The following is a 15,576-nucleotide window of genomic DNA, read 5'->3' as shown; positions in this document are numbered from 1 at the left end:
GCAATATAATTGCAATACTATAGACGTTACAATTAATAAAATAAAATATCAAAGGTACTAACTTACAAAAAAAAAAAGTGTATAATATAACGTAATTAAAAATATAATGAGTTTCCCCAGAGTTAGAAATCCAATAAAAAGATTTAGAAAAAGATGAAACCGAACTCGTTCCACAATGTGGGATTTCATTCAAAAGTAAGTGTTACGTGTTATAAATATGTATCGGTAAATGTAAGTACTCTTCGTTTCACCATTAATCAGATTCTATTTGAAAATGTTTTTTATTCAAAACTCAGTGAAAAAAGTTAAATCCGAAATTAAAACATCAAAATTGTAATTCTATATTCAACTACTAAAAAAAGAATAGAACAGAAAAACCAGAAAAGCCATTAAAACGAAAGAACTTTCAGAATGGTTTTTTTTTTTTAATTCGTAACGAAGTTGTAACTAGTGATTCAGAATGTCAGAAATCGAATCGAGTGTTATCGTGATTTTGATCAAATAATTACGAGAACCATTAAAAACTTTCCGAACACTATTCGATTACACGAACGACGACCACCGTTTTAAAGCTGAAAGTTGGGAGCAAGTGGGTGAAGAATTGACCTGTATTATAGAAAACGTTAAAAGTCGATTAAATATTCTATCACATATGATAAAACACGTATAATATTTATGTGTAATTTATGTAATATAATTTATATAATTATACCGTATCGTATTTATTTATTTCAGCCTAATGGCCTAGAAATTCCACTTGGTTTTACATAGTTTGTAGACATAAAACAAAACTAAAACTAGCTTCACAGACAGCTACCATAAAATATAATTACATGAAATAAGACAAACGAATGATCGACATTACTGGTAACAGGGCATTATCGATGAGCAATTACGAGTAACGATAAAGGGGATGTAACATTTAAATGGGAACGAAAGAAGAGTATGAAAAGCGGATGCACCCGCGGTTACTTGGTAATGTAAACACGTACACCCCTTTTTCCCTGGCGTCGAAGCTGGTAGTTCAATAAAATCGTACTTCTCCCTTCTTCCTCCCTTTGGGGCTCCCTTAACGACGTGCCAGGATAGGCGAAGTCTAACTCCATGAAAAGTTATCCGCGGATTCAATATCGCTCGCCTTCGACCAAGATCCAGCGGCTGAGCGCAGCTTCCTTCGAATTCTATGCAGAGTTAATTAAAAACAGGATAGGCCAAGCCTCTTTAATGTTTTAAAGTATCTCGATGACTTGGGGAATACTTGCAAGTTCGCTTGCTAAAAGATTTCCTAAACTCGGATGTACCTATTTTTGATTAATTAAGCCGCCAACAAACTTCGTTCTCCGCATTCATAGCTGTTTGCGTTACGAGCGTTCGAAGAAAAATAAAGAGTGTATCTGAATTCATTTCTTTACATTTTACTGCATTTATCATTTCCATTATATTACATTTCCAGCGACCGCTTTATTCCGCATACTTTACGCGTGTGGTAAGATACGATTATTTGATCCACTGAAAGTTCAACGTGTTAAAATTCGATATTGAACTTTGCATAGAATAACGAAAGTTGTATATTATGAGATACTATTAATCTTTGATATAATAACGAAAGTATGAGAAAATATCATCTACTTTAGATGACAAAATATTGAACCTTACCTAGACAAAATATTGAAGACGAGCAAGACGATCCGTATAACCTTACGATAGAAGAAGAGAATTCCGTGATCGCTGTTAACAATAAATGATAACGTATCCATAAGAAATAAGAAACGAATAATTTAATATTAGGTTCTAGATATGTACGCAGGGTTGTCACGGAGCTTTGAAAGAGCTACAGGTACGCTACATTTGTAACTTGTTGTAAATTGTTGCTTGGACTTTTACAATAGCGATTTTAAATATTCTGGCTTAAGTTCATTTTTATCGTGGGTTGTGTCGTTGCAGATGATATAAAGATTACGTGAATCAGTAGCAAGAAATAGTAGGATGAGTTTATCTGTCGATCATGTCTAACGAATGATCACGTTTGAGTATGTACGAGGTGGTTTGGGTAATTTAAAGAACGCGTGAAGAGTCTAATTGATGCACCCGATATAGCGTTTTGTACTGTTGGGATAGCCATCTAAATAAAACGTTCATGAATGATAACTTGTCATCTGACGCAGTTCAAATTCATCAAAGGGTCGATACTCTTCTAATTTTCATTTGATATTTCCATTGCGAGTGTTCAAATACATTGAAACCCTAATAATTATTAATTAATAATTATTCCACAACAAGTATTCTAGCACTTTCGTGTATATTCACTCTTCCCAATGAACCCTAATTCGATATTCACAAGCCTCTGCTCCACTCTTTATAAGTGTCTACAAAAAATGTTCTTTGAACAACCATTCGACGTAATTTCCTTTCAGAGTACAATTTCTCGCTGTACCAATACCTTTCCCTCGGCTCTTGTGTCTGTAGACGTATCTGAAATCGGTATTTCAGCAACGTTGTCCTGCAAGAAGTCGTAGCTGGGGCTTCCAGCAGGATATTACCTTCTTCTGAGGAACGCGCTGGAACGCTCGGTATTTAGGGGCAGAATGAGAGAGGGAGAGAGAGAGGCAGAGGGAGGAGATAGGGAGAGACAGAGGTGATCGTAGACATGGGACTCGATACGCCGGGAATGGAACACACCATGGAGATTGTACTAATTAAGTCCCACCTCCCATTAATTGCCAATGTTCCTGCCTTGTCAATGCTCGCCGTTCGTCGCTATGGCTGCGGACACCGGCCGTTCATCGCTGTGGCTGCAGCCACCAGTGATGTAGTTAACAGAATTTCGATATCGACATGCTCCACTTACGTAACTACTTGCTTCTGGATGTTGGATCGCGCGAGTTGCTTCAACTTCAATACCGCTTGCACTCAGTAACAAGTCTGGTTTATCGCCCGATAAGATGTTTGCAAAGCGAGCTCGAAGCAACGAGAGATACGGTTGGATTCTGTTCAACTAGTCACAGATCTTTTCCTCTCAGCTTAAGTCTCTGATGTCGTTATGAAATTGTGCTCTCTAGTGAATTTTCCTAATTACTTTAATTGGCTTGCGTCGGATAGGAACGAAATTAAAATGAAGACTATACGAGAGAAATAGGCAGATAGGCCTGTTTTTGTTCATTTCTACATCGTTTGATGGATACAAAGTATTTTATGTAGTTGAAGAAGAGAACAATTTGATGAATCCGAAGATATACAGATACTCTGAGAATAGACGATAGATTCACGATGTTTTGTTAGAAATAAATTATATTAGTCTTAAGTAAAGGTAATAACATTGTTACGTCTGGAGAAGAGTAAGAAATAGAAGAACTTGTACCTTGTGAACTATTTTTTAGCATCAAAATCTAATCAACTTTAACCCTCTGAAGAAGAACGAAGGTCTAGCGGAATTTTTACAAAATATCTCGTATATATGTAAATCTAAGCATGAATTTCGCGTCGTGAACGAAGATAAATTAAGTCCCGTATTTGTCCATTAGATCCATAGATCCAGGTGGGAATAGAAGCACGGTCAACGCGTATAGGTTACCGGAGTAAATAAATCTTTATTATGTCAGTGCTCTGGCCGTGTACATTGCTTGGCTTCTGGACGTGTGCATAACATTTGCAAATACACCACTAACGTTGATGAGCACTCAGGGTGTGCACTATATTAACGTGACGGGCTGAAACGTTAATCCAGATGCGTTGATAGCTCGAATTTATTAGCCAGCAAATTCATTATCAGCGAATACGCGATTTGCGGCGCGCCCCGAAAATCACAAGGGCGAAGAATCATTCCGCAATATCTATCGGTATCGTGCATAGCACCACGTTAATTATGTAGTTTAAAAGCTGTGTTTAAATCCGTTACAAGAACCATAGTTATCGAGGAATAACAAACGGTTTGTATACGGAAACTTATATTCTAAGTTTTTTAGAATTTTGCGTTTGGATGTTTTCTTTTCAATTCGATACTTTAATCTATTACACGTGAAAATAAATTCTTAATCAAACATAACAGTACTGAGTAATTAAGTTAATTAAAAACAATAAAGCTTTTTTACGATATAAGACATTATGATGTAAATATAAAATACTTGAGAAGGGTTTTCAGATTTTCAATAAACCGATCATTGTGTTACAACAAATAAATCGTAGCTTATTATGCAAATGATATATGACGAGATAATGAAACTTGGTAAAGAGGTAGGTAGATACAAATTATTTGTTTCATATTTAGAAACGTTTTATTTATCTACTATTTATTTACGACTTGGTTTATTCGTCACTTTTTTTACATTTTAACTTTCTATTGATTTGGAACACCATCGAAGAGTTAATGTTAATTTCCATTTTATTCTCAACGCGAGAATTGATTGTAATTTTAACAAATAAATAAAAAAAAAAAAATTTCCATTTCGCCGTAACAGTTAAGTTCTTCAAAGCATTTCCACGTCTGAAAACGTCTCCAACTACAGTAATTATTCATCGTTTAACGTAATCCCAGAGCAACGAAAAGTAGTAGATCAAAATCAGCGATACAGGGCGATTTAAACCCAACGCGGCCATTGACAATCATCAAACACCTCCGTGTAACACCAATAACGAAAGCCATACATCACGATTGCCACGGTTGGTTCTTCGATCCTTGCTGTCCTCGTCTTTCGCGTTAGTATCCCTCACGAACGCGCTCACATAGAAACTATTCGGCTAAATTCTGTTCAGGGAACCGAGATAAAAGCGAGGAGGAATGACGTCGTTCCATCGACTAGAAAATCGAGCTTTACAGGGACGAAGGTGGAGTACAGGTGGATTATTCCTATCAGGAAGTTCGTTACAGACTGATACGACGGTGAATCCTTTTTCACGCTGTTCTGCTAATTGAACCAGTTTGGTAAGGTGTCTCGTTCGAGACTTTAGTAGTCCGGCACCGTTGCACGAACGTGTAACGGTTGAACTGGCCGCTATTCCAATCGTCATAAATTGTCGTACCGAACGTGACGATCGTACCGAGTAGCCAATAGATGCGCTCGCCTGTCATTTGACCCCCGGTACCTTCTATTGGCGTCGCATGGCCAACAACCCTCTACGGAGGCCTTTGACTACCGATTCACCTACGCCAATGCATCTATCCGCCCGAAATGATCGAATTTCTACAGCACATTTCACGTTAAGTGTCTTCCCCTTTTATTACGTTCCTTTCGTTTCAACATTTATGTATGTGTGTGTGTGTGTGTGTTCGGGGTACATATTTCTTTTTGCAAAAAAAGTAGCGGAGGTTGATTCGGTACATTTAGTACGTTAACGTTAGTACGGTGGTGGCTGTAGACAGTATAACATCCAGGTATATTAAATTTCGTATTATTTAGCGATATTTTCTGATGACTACATGCGATCTACGTACATTCCTTAGATATTAAATATTATAGTAAAAGTTAGCTGTATGAATTTTGATGACACATTAAGACGCGCATTGTTAAAGCGTAACAATTTTCACGTTTATTAAGAAAAAGGAAGTAAGAGGATATATTACAGTGTTACAGAAATTTATATTTAATCTACTTTTTTTCAAATTTGAATAAGTCGTAGCCTACATTGTTATATTAATTTGGTTTGTATTAGGTGGTCAGTGAAAAAGATCTTTCTCAAAACAACCAAGTCACTGCTGAATAAAATCTTCGATCGAAAATTTATTACACGATCGTTCTTTCTTTATTTATTTGTTTATTTTTCTATTTTCTAATTTTCTAGATATACAAAACCGATTGGATTTGGATTGAAATACTCAGGTTTACAAGATCACCGTATAGATTGATCTCCGCGTTCCTTTTGAAAAAGCAGAATAATGCACATTCCACACTGACGCTTAGTAACATAATCGGTACCGGGTGTAACGCGTACAACAAATAGACAAAACGTGGCGACCCGTCAATTAGGAAAACGGCCATTAATGCAAATGCCAACATTAGCCAATAATACGAGAACTAATATTATTATTTTACGGGAATAATATCAGTATAATTCATTCGGCTTAATCAAGAACATTACCGCCACTGTGTGGACAGAGCTATTTTCCGTGGACAAATTTAATGCTGGCTCGTTATGGCCTCTGCTCACCTGGTCCTCCGTGTTTCGTCTCCCTTTTCACCCTTGGTTCTCTCCCTTTCCAGCCAACGAATTGTCTGCGAAATCGAACGGCACGCGTATTCGGGCTGCGGAATTCGACGCACGTGTTCCGCGACCAAACGCTAATCGTTTAAAGTCATGAGTCAATAATTGAGTTATTACTTGCTATGGAATTTGCTGTCGACTGGCTGGCGGAAATGAATTTTCTCTTCTTCCGTGACGGGAAACGAAAGATAAACGGATTGAAATCGAGCGAGAAGGAAGAAAAAGTACCTATACGAAGATTACGGAGGGAAAAATACACTTTTGTTGATTTTTTCATTTTAATCTCGCTTTATGATTAATCCATCGTAAACTTTTCGACAAGGTTTATAGCGGTTACAAAATGTCAAACATTATGTTTATCATCCAAGCAGCTATGTTTATCGTCAACTCGTTTGTCAGCCATCAACGTATAAATAAAGTAGAGAGCGTTTTTTTAGATTGATAGAAGCTGAATAATTCTAGCAATGGTGTTTAAAATACTACAATACTTCGACGACTGTCGTGTATTTAATTTTAATATATCATTGATAAGATACGAAATAAAAAATTAATATTTCATAGGATGCATTCTATCTGTTGACTCCGCAAGGAAACAGTAAGAATTGCTTCTGACCATTTGCTTGCCATTAATTTATATACCTTATCGATATTCGTGTATCATTGATATAAATCGAATATAAAGCGTGTAGATATTTACGAACGACACGGTGTATCTTCAGCAGAAATTTCGATTCGAATTACGAAGCTTCGTCGAACACCTCTTTCCGCAAAGCCCGTGCTATTTTACGCGGCGATAGAATAGCCGAAAGCCCAAGCACAGTTCCTTGGCCGCTACAGTCCGTTTCCCATTCAAGGCAATCGTTAATCCCATGGCACCGCAGAATTATTTGCCACAATGGAAGCAAGCCGCGACAGGATCTGGGCGCTTGCGCGAGCGAACAAGCGAGCAAGCGAGCGACCGATTCAAATCGCGACAATGACGGCAATGCAAATCCGGCCGTGCCTGCATCCTGAATAGTCGAGGCTTCCACGCATAGCTGGGATCACATCCACCTCCAACCCCATGGTTTCTGCTCCGTAGACTGTCAGTTATTTATTAGGGTGAACATTCATAGCAGCGGTGCTGTCTCAACCTCATAAATCGAGCGTTTAGCGCACTTTTATTCCTCGTCTATCGTCCCATTTTCGGTGTTCCTGGCATTAGTTTCGTCGCGTTGTTGACGAGACGTGTACAACCAGCTGACAAAATTGACTAGCGATCGTTACAGAGGCTCGCGTTGTGATGTCCACGGATGGTTGGCAGATACAACGGAATACAGCGAGACTGAGACATCTGAGCTTCAACATCTTAAAAAGTAAAGTCGAAGTTTGCACAGAAAAGTCAAATTATATATTATGAGACGCCATCGGTCTATGATAATCATACGACACTTTCGTTATTACGAAAATGATAAACATGATCGTTATGAATAACGAAAGCGATAAGTTGACAAACCGAGTAAAACTAATTTTTGTTTGATGAACTCTTTATGTTCAAATTCTTCCATTTTTGAATCACAAAGACAAGACTACACACACTGACAGACACATTTGCTCGCAGACACTTTCATCAGAAATGTTAATGCCAATTAGATAGAACACGTGTCTGCGGACAATTGCGTGTCAGTGTAGACTTAGCTTATGTCGAATGAAGAAGGTTCTTCTAAACTAATAGACGGTTTACTGCCGCCGGCTTATTGCAGGTAAATACACTTAAAATAAATAAAATTCTTCGACTCATAATCTCATCACATAGATAGAAATAATCTCACAGTTGTGGTAAGCACAATCGCCTTTGCAGATATATTCGCCGTCTAATACTACTAATATATCTTTCATAGCTGTTACTTAAAAATTTGAAGAATGCGCAGGAAACATAAAGGCGAGAAGAGCAGTTAAATCCTTAAATGCGTCTCTATGATCTAATTATTAAAAAATTAACAAATATCCGTGTACTATTTAAAAATGAAACGTTTTTCTATTCCTTTACAAAATATAGATACTTATTATCACTATAATAATACTGTTGCTCGTAAAGATATAAACACTCGATGATTTGCTAATTTCTTATAATACAAAAAGACACCTATATAACAAAACATTTCTAAATACAAACCTATCGCATTAAAAATTAAAGTCGTCTAAAATATTCATATTGTTCGATACAACAACATAATTCTTTGAGACAAATATTAAACGTATCAATTATTAATTACATATATTTAACGTAAATATATATAAGAAAGAAGATATATATAAGATATATATAAGTAAGAATAAATAATAGAATTTTTTCAACGTGTATATAAACGACTATCTATCAATAATAATTAATGGCGTATTGTCATCCATCTGCTAAAATTATTTATCACTTTTCTATCCCCCTTTTACAAAACTCACAATCAAAAGGATCATAGCTAGCTTCGTCGTTTAAAAGCCTGCTCTCAGGAAAATCGCATTACTCATGACTTAATACAAATCCCTAAGTACATATACATCGAAGTCCGATTACGTCACAGAAGCTCACTGACGTCATGTTCTCTAACCCTCTCTTTCGTAATCACAATCTTTGCAATCATTATACTCCGCAAGAATGGAAGAACGCGCGTTTTACTCTCCTGTTTCAACAACTTCGTGGATTACTGCGCACAATAGATCCCTAGATCTGTCGCAGAATTCGTAAATCGTCCTGGAACCGATTGTAATTGGCTGCAACTTCGGTCGCCGGCCCGGAACGCAAATAGACTCTGTAACCGGAGAACTCATTTATGGAAATATGCTGGTGACCATGCGTCCTATTTTTGACTTCACCACCGGACGAACATCTCCTTCCAGGCTCTCCCTTCCCTTTCTACCGTTTTCACCCCTTCCATCCTCCTTGTCCGTGCATTCTTCTCTCTGTAATAAAATTAGCCACAGTTTAATATATTCATAAACGAACGTGTTTTTTTTTTTTTATCCAGCTTCGAGGTATTACATAAACTCAAGAATACTTGAGAATGGCATCAAGATCTCTATATAACGATCTAGCTATAAAATTCTATATTTCACTTTAAACGTGTTTATTTAACTGTTTAGTGATTATTTGAAAATCGTGTTGTTGCTTCTGTTATTCGTCATGTAAATGTAAAGATTACATTCAACGATTTTATAGCTAGGAAATGTTAAGTTTAGAAATGTTTCACGTGCTATACTTACATACGCTATAAGTGATGTTTACTGTCGGTACACGATGCACAGAATCGAGACAAAAAAGGGATTAGCTGAACACCAGAGCACTTTTTCCCCGGTTTTTACTGGTCGAACGGTGCATCGTCGTCATCTGCAAGAAGAAAATCTCTAGTTTATGAATCGTGGCTCGGCGGGGGAGACAAACGGGCCCTGGGAACGCCTTGAAATATTTTGCCGATTTAAATAAAGCTGGCGACCACATGGTAGTCACGACGGAACCGTAAATAGAAAACACGGGAGAGGCCACATGGACCTGGAAAGATGCTCGAGTCACGTTACGGTATACGTGGAACTGCCTCTATTTCTGGCGTCTAGATACCAGTACCGGACTATAGCTGTTTAATATCTTTTTCCATTACGATGACCGCGCCAAACGTGGAAACTTTGCGTAACGTTGCATCGCGCACTCTCGAGACTTTCGACTGCTCTCCGCTGATTTTCTATGAAAACAAGAATCGTCGGTAAAAATCGTTTCTAAAGCGTATCAGAATGCACCGGTCGTTTTCCATGATTTCATCGAGCGTAACAAAATCTTGCTGTCTTCAGCCTGCAGAAACATGTGGTCAACTGTTTGATCAGCTGTTGAGCATGTCTCGCGGAGAACACCGGGTCCCACGACGTGTTTCCGGTTCGATGATACACCTGGGCGCAGCTCCATACTTCTTTACATTCCATACGTCACATTCACTATGGGAAGTAAGGAAGCACGGAACGGCATCGCCCGGTTCGAACGAAAAAATCGTTCGAGAAAATCGTTGTTCTGTTGGTTCGAGCCGATCGATCGTTCGATCGATGAAAATTGGAAACCCACTTCTCAACGACGAAGACTGGACGATCCTGTCGCCGTGACGGTACGCGTTTCATCTTCTAATCGGACGATTACGTAATCCACTGGTTTCGACACGGTCGAAATCCGCGCGTTCACGGGGTTGGACCCTGAAAACCGATACGTTTCACCGATCGGCGAGATACCTGATTGCTCGCACTTCCTGTTCGATTCGATTGCGGATCGGAACGGTTCCGGCCGGTAGCGTCGTCCATGTTGGACTTACGAGACAGACCGAGTCCTTCGAGAGGTCGAGGATATTCTCTGGTCGCGAGTGTTAGAGCAGCTCGAGTCAAGAACTTCTAGCGAATCCTCCTGACTGGTTGACTGCTTCAGACTGAATGCTGCCAAAGCTTTGGGCACGGTTGCTTCAACGAGCCCTCTAAAAATGGCCGCACAGATCCCATTGGCCTCTCCATGTCGTGGCCGACACCCCCCGGCACATGTAAGCTTACACTTGAGACTACCACGAGGCTTGCTTGCTCCCTCGTAGCGCATCGCGCCAAATTTGTCTTTACCCGAAAATAGTCAGTCCCACGGCTGCCACCACATGGCGACTATTCCTGGTCCAGACTCGAGTGATAACTTACCCAGGCCTCTGTCTCGTTCCTCGTGCTCTCCTCCGTCTCCCCTTGCCCGTTCAGCTTCGTTCTGCCTCTATCGTCTCCTTCTTCTTCTTCTTCTTCTTCTTCTTCTGCTTTTCTTCGTGTTCTTTTCTTCTTACGGATCGCGATGCCGTACAAAGACGTATATACGCATACAGTTGCTCGCCCCTTCAGCTGTCACGGTGTCGTTAAACAGGGAATCCGAGGAGGACTCGATAGGATGACACGTTCAACCCTTTGGATATCGTAGCTTCGAGCTTCTACGCGTGAAATTTATGTTTACCTCGGAACTTGTACCCGATCGAGGAAACCTTTTGTTTCGACGAACAGAACGATCCAACTTCCCGATCCTCTCGCCTGCCATTCTTAGCAACAAAATAACTAGTGCGAGCGGATGCTAGGTGATTCGGTCTTTCTTGCGCTCGCGGTTAGGTGATGGACCGCTATGGCCTCGCATGTGACAGGAATGGCGTCTGAGAAAAAGAAATCTGTTATGTTCTTTAGGCAAAGGAAAGGTATGTTAATTTGTTTGTCGTTTGTTAGAATACTTTTTAGTAAAATATAGTAGCTCGATGTGACTAAAATATATGTTAAATATCAATGCAAAATTACTTGAAATAAGTAAGACATAATATAAAGCAGAGATATGAAGGGAAACTTAAATATAAAATTGTTTTTAAATTGCATTTGATTGAACCGGCTGATTGTGACTAAAAATTAATTAGACGTTAATATAAAAGTGCTTATACGTATACAGTAAGAATTAATTGACAGATTTCGTTATAACTTATTAGTAAGTACTATGAGACGTAATTAACATTACTTAATCTTCATTTCCATTAATTTTTTACAGTAATGTATCCGTTTATCACATCCTTCCAAACATTTATTAAATATAGACGTATAATCTAGCTTCATTCTACAAAATTAATTTCGTCACATTGTATTATTTTGAACATTGATTACACAAACTGAGTCAGATGGATAATGGTGAATACACTTACTCTGTCCTTCTTCTTATTTGACATTATTTATGTAGAATGATATTTTGAGTCAAATATTTGGCAACCACGTCTGGCGGAAGAACGAAACTCCTTTGCATTCCAGGCTTATCATATCATCTGCAATTTCATACGCAAAATAACGTAAGAAATAAATACTTCGTATCGGAAACGCAGCAAAATGTTTAAGATGAAAGGATAATAATTTCCTAAATTTTTCATTCTGAATTTCGTATCATTTTATTGTACTATCAAAGGATTAAAAAATTATGTCAAACGTAACGTTATGTATTCTTGTCGTATTTTAGAAATATATAATAAAAATATCCCTATAATCTTCTTTTAACATATAATACAGAATGTTCTTACCTATTTTCTTCAAGTATAAGAATATTTTTCCAATACGTCGATATTATTTCATCTCTGCTCAAACAACATAAACAATATGTTTATATATAAATCGTTTGCTTCTAAATATTTTCACGTTATCGTCATGGAAGACACGTTGCTACAACAAACTGAAAAGTTATGACCATACATCTCTATGGTTATAGCACAAAACTTCGTCCTATGAAAACAAAAGAACATGAGAAAAATGGTCAGAACTATATCAAAATAATTAAGCCACATGTGCCCGAACTTTTCGGTAATAATTTGTATACTATTCTCATTTTCATTTTTATTTATATCTTATATATTGCGGCAGCACATAAACGTAGAAGAAGTCAACAAAAAATTGGAATCTGGGAGAGACCCACGTTATTGTGTCTTTAAATCCTAACGATTGTTTTGGCTTACAATGTCTAGAGGTAAACGAACTCGGGACAGATTGTTATGGTCGTTATTTGTAATCTTCAGCCGGAGTTACATAAGAACTTTAGCTTTTAACTTTTTGTTGCAACGTCGTTCGATATAAATGTATGAACGTGCTCCCTAGGACAGTTTAATTGTTATCCTTTGTGCGATCGGCATAATAAAATTGAGCGAGCGATGATTATAACTAGCGTATACTATCTCTTGTATTGATACGAATTTTAATACAACTGACTATTACAAATTCATCCACTCGTTTCTTACCAAACAATCTACACGTTCAATCCACCTCAATATGTATTTCGAGTTCATTAATTTTTGCATTATCGTTTACCAGTTCTCACAAAATATCCATTTCGCTTGCACGAAATTATGAAATGAACGCAGTGTCCTATTGTAATTGCCGTAGTATTGTATTATGAAGTCATCGTATTATTATAACTCCAAAGTTCGTTATTAACAAACGATATTCATTTTACAAATTGAGAATCCGATCAATATTTTAATTCGATACAGAAAAAGGATAAAGAACTTGTATGAAACATTTGGAAATAATTTTCTTATTAAATCTTGTTAATTTCTCTAATAAAAAACGAATTATTATATCGGATACAATACAACCGATAACAATAAAGAAATTAGTGAAAGCATTTTAGATGAGAAATTGGTGGCGTGAAACTTTCATGGTGTCGATTCCAATCTAGAAGCTTAATAATCGTTCACGTCGTAAATTCAGGACGACTAAGATTTATATTAACAGTGAAAAATTAAAGGAAGACCGATGCATAAATGGCCAACAGACCGCGACGCAGTAAAAGTGTCAAAAGATCCTATTAATCCTTAATGCCTTTTATACGCGACATTTTTTAAAGAAATTTCGCCTCGTAAACAAGCCGTGCAACATACTTCCTCAAAATAACTAAATTGAGCCCATTAAACTCCCTTGAACTATGGCTTTACGGAGCGTGTCGCGAGCACCTAATGAAATGTATACCTCAAACCGATAATAAAATAGCAGTGAAGCTTTGCCATTCTTCAAAGTTCCCTGTTACCGTTAAAAAAAGAAAAAAGAATTTCCACTGTATTTCGTTGCGAAATGATGTTAATTGTTCGATAAATCACATATACGTTGTTAGACACCACCTTATTATGGAAAGTTGCAGCAATGAATAAATTCACAGTGTCACGAGCAATTTCCCGTGCATTTCCCATTTTGCTTTAGATACGAACGTACAGCTACAACTCCGGTTATACGTACTAGAACGCTTATGAAAGCCTGAATAAATTTAAAAAATTAGTAAGAAATTATCAGAATTAACATTTGTTATCTAACATGAAATAATGGTATAATACTAAAGCAATAATCTCGTCAATTTTTTTTTTTTTTTTTTTTTTTGATATAATAGAATTAATTTTTCTCTTGTTTATACGTATATGACGTATTCTTCGATCATTTTCTATTTTGATCGGTTCTGACGTACATTTTATTAGCGTCTTTGTATTCGACTTCATGCACAATTTTGCAAAGTAAATTCAGATTTTGAGTAGATCGCCAGGAATTTCTATCTAATTCGTGTTACATTTTTTCAATAGGTTTCAAGTTAGAGAATTGTAGAAAAAAGGCAATGTAATTATTACAATTTACTATGTTAGTGTGATTCCTGCAAATATTTTTCATTTTCTTATTGGAAATATATACATAATCTCTTGGTAGATATATTCTTAAAGTTTTATTATACGTTGGTAATAATATACGTTTGTCGATTTCGATCAAGATCATAAATTATACAAATTTTCTCGATTAAAATCTCAGTATCCGTATTGCAGTAACGAATCTCGATCGGTAGCTCCGTTAAAGACTTATATTCGAATTGCAAGCTGGCTAGCGAGATCGCTTGTCGCAAGTATTATTTATAGAAAGTTATTTGCAGCAATAACGGTGTTGGCAAACGTCCAGCACTTCTACAATGTGATGTTATAGCAGCAATTAATCGCAGTTTTATTTGATAGTGTCGCGAACTCGTCTCTGATATCCATAGTTTGATTGCATTTTGTAGATCTGCGGATGTTTAAATGTTCTTAGAAATGAGAGAAGTTTTTAAAACAAAGGAAACATTTGATTCGATGAATTTATGGATTGATTTCCTTCAGAGAAATTGATCGCAGCTTGCAGTCTTTATATAGATGCAATATTTGTTTTTATAAATTGTTACATCTATCTAGTGCAACAGTATGTTTCAAAAAATACATTGGATATAAATGATATATTGCAAAATGATATATTATGAAATTACATGAATAAGTATGTAGTATAAGTACTATGAAGATAATTATTTGATAAATTGCTGTTATGAAAATGGTCAGTATATAATATTCAAAATATAATTTAGAGTACTTATTTGACGATACAGATTTTCGTCGTCTTGTATTTCTTGGCAATATTCTAAACAAAATTTACATATTCTTAGAAAGATATAATCTTTTAATGTGTAAGATGTTTGTGTTATCTAATGTACATAAATATCAAAAGTACATAGAGTGCTTTGTAAACGAAGTAGATAATGTTACCGTATCAATCTTGCTTAAGGCAACTTTTACATTCGACATATGAGTAGCACGAACAAATGTGCTTATAAGAACGTACAGTCAATATGTTATCATGTTAGAAACTAACCGATACAACTACAACTTTACATAATTGGAAAACTTGCGTCATCGATCAGCTTACTCCAACATTTTAATAAAATTACTGTATTTATAGATAGCGTCAAGTTAAAGATCATGTAATAATATAATATAATATAATATATTCGCGATATTAACTAAACAGAAATTTGTTCCGAGTAAGAATCTGTTTTATAGATAA

General features: G+C 36.7%; 1 protein-coding gene and 2 long non-coding RNA genes across 4 annotated transcripts in view; 1 reads left to right on the top strand and 2 right to left on the bottom strand.

The window, feature by feature from the left end:
- Positions 1–15,576, top strand: part of LOC117208097 (E3 ubiquitin-protein ligase MIB1-like) — a 159,764-nt gene that overhangs the window by 112,804 nt on the left and 31,384 nt on the right. The window contains exon 1 of one of the 2 annotated variants that reach the window (XM_033448957.1): positions 10,893–11,411. The exons of the other annotated variant lie outside the window; for it this stretch is intronic. The gene's annotated coding sequence lies outside the window, so the exon portion shown is untranslated. Of the gene's footprint in view, positions 1–10,892; positions 11,412–15,576 lie in introns of those variants that run through there. 2 annotated transcript variants of the gene reach the window in all.
- LOC117208100 lies at positions 8,188–10,411 on the bottom strand. The gene is made up of 2 exons (XR_004487631.1): positions 9,433–10,411; positions 8,188–9,132 (listed from the first exon to the last, which is right to left on the bottom strand). It is a non-coding gene; the product is annotated as an uncharacterized LOC117208100 (long non-coding RNA).
- Positions 11,913–13,281, bottom strand: LOC117208101. Its single transcript, XR_004487632.1, has 2 exons — positions 12,267–13,281; positions 11,913–12,017 (listed from the first exon to the last, which is right to left on the bottom strand). It is a non-coding gene; the product is annotated as an uncharacterized LOC117208101 (long non-coding RNA).

The sequence above is a fragment of the Bombus bifarius genome, unplaced genomic scaffold, assembly GCF_011952205.1.
Source record: "Bombus bifarius isolate JDL3187 unplaced genomic scaffold, Bbif_JDL3187 scf7180000008056, whole genome shotgun sequence".
Taxonomy (NCBI): Eukaryota; Metazoa; Arthropoda; class Insecta; order Hymenoptera; family Apidae; genus Bombus; species Bombus bifarius.
This window is presented reverse-complemented; position numbering and strand designations above follow the sequence as displayed.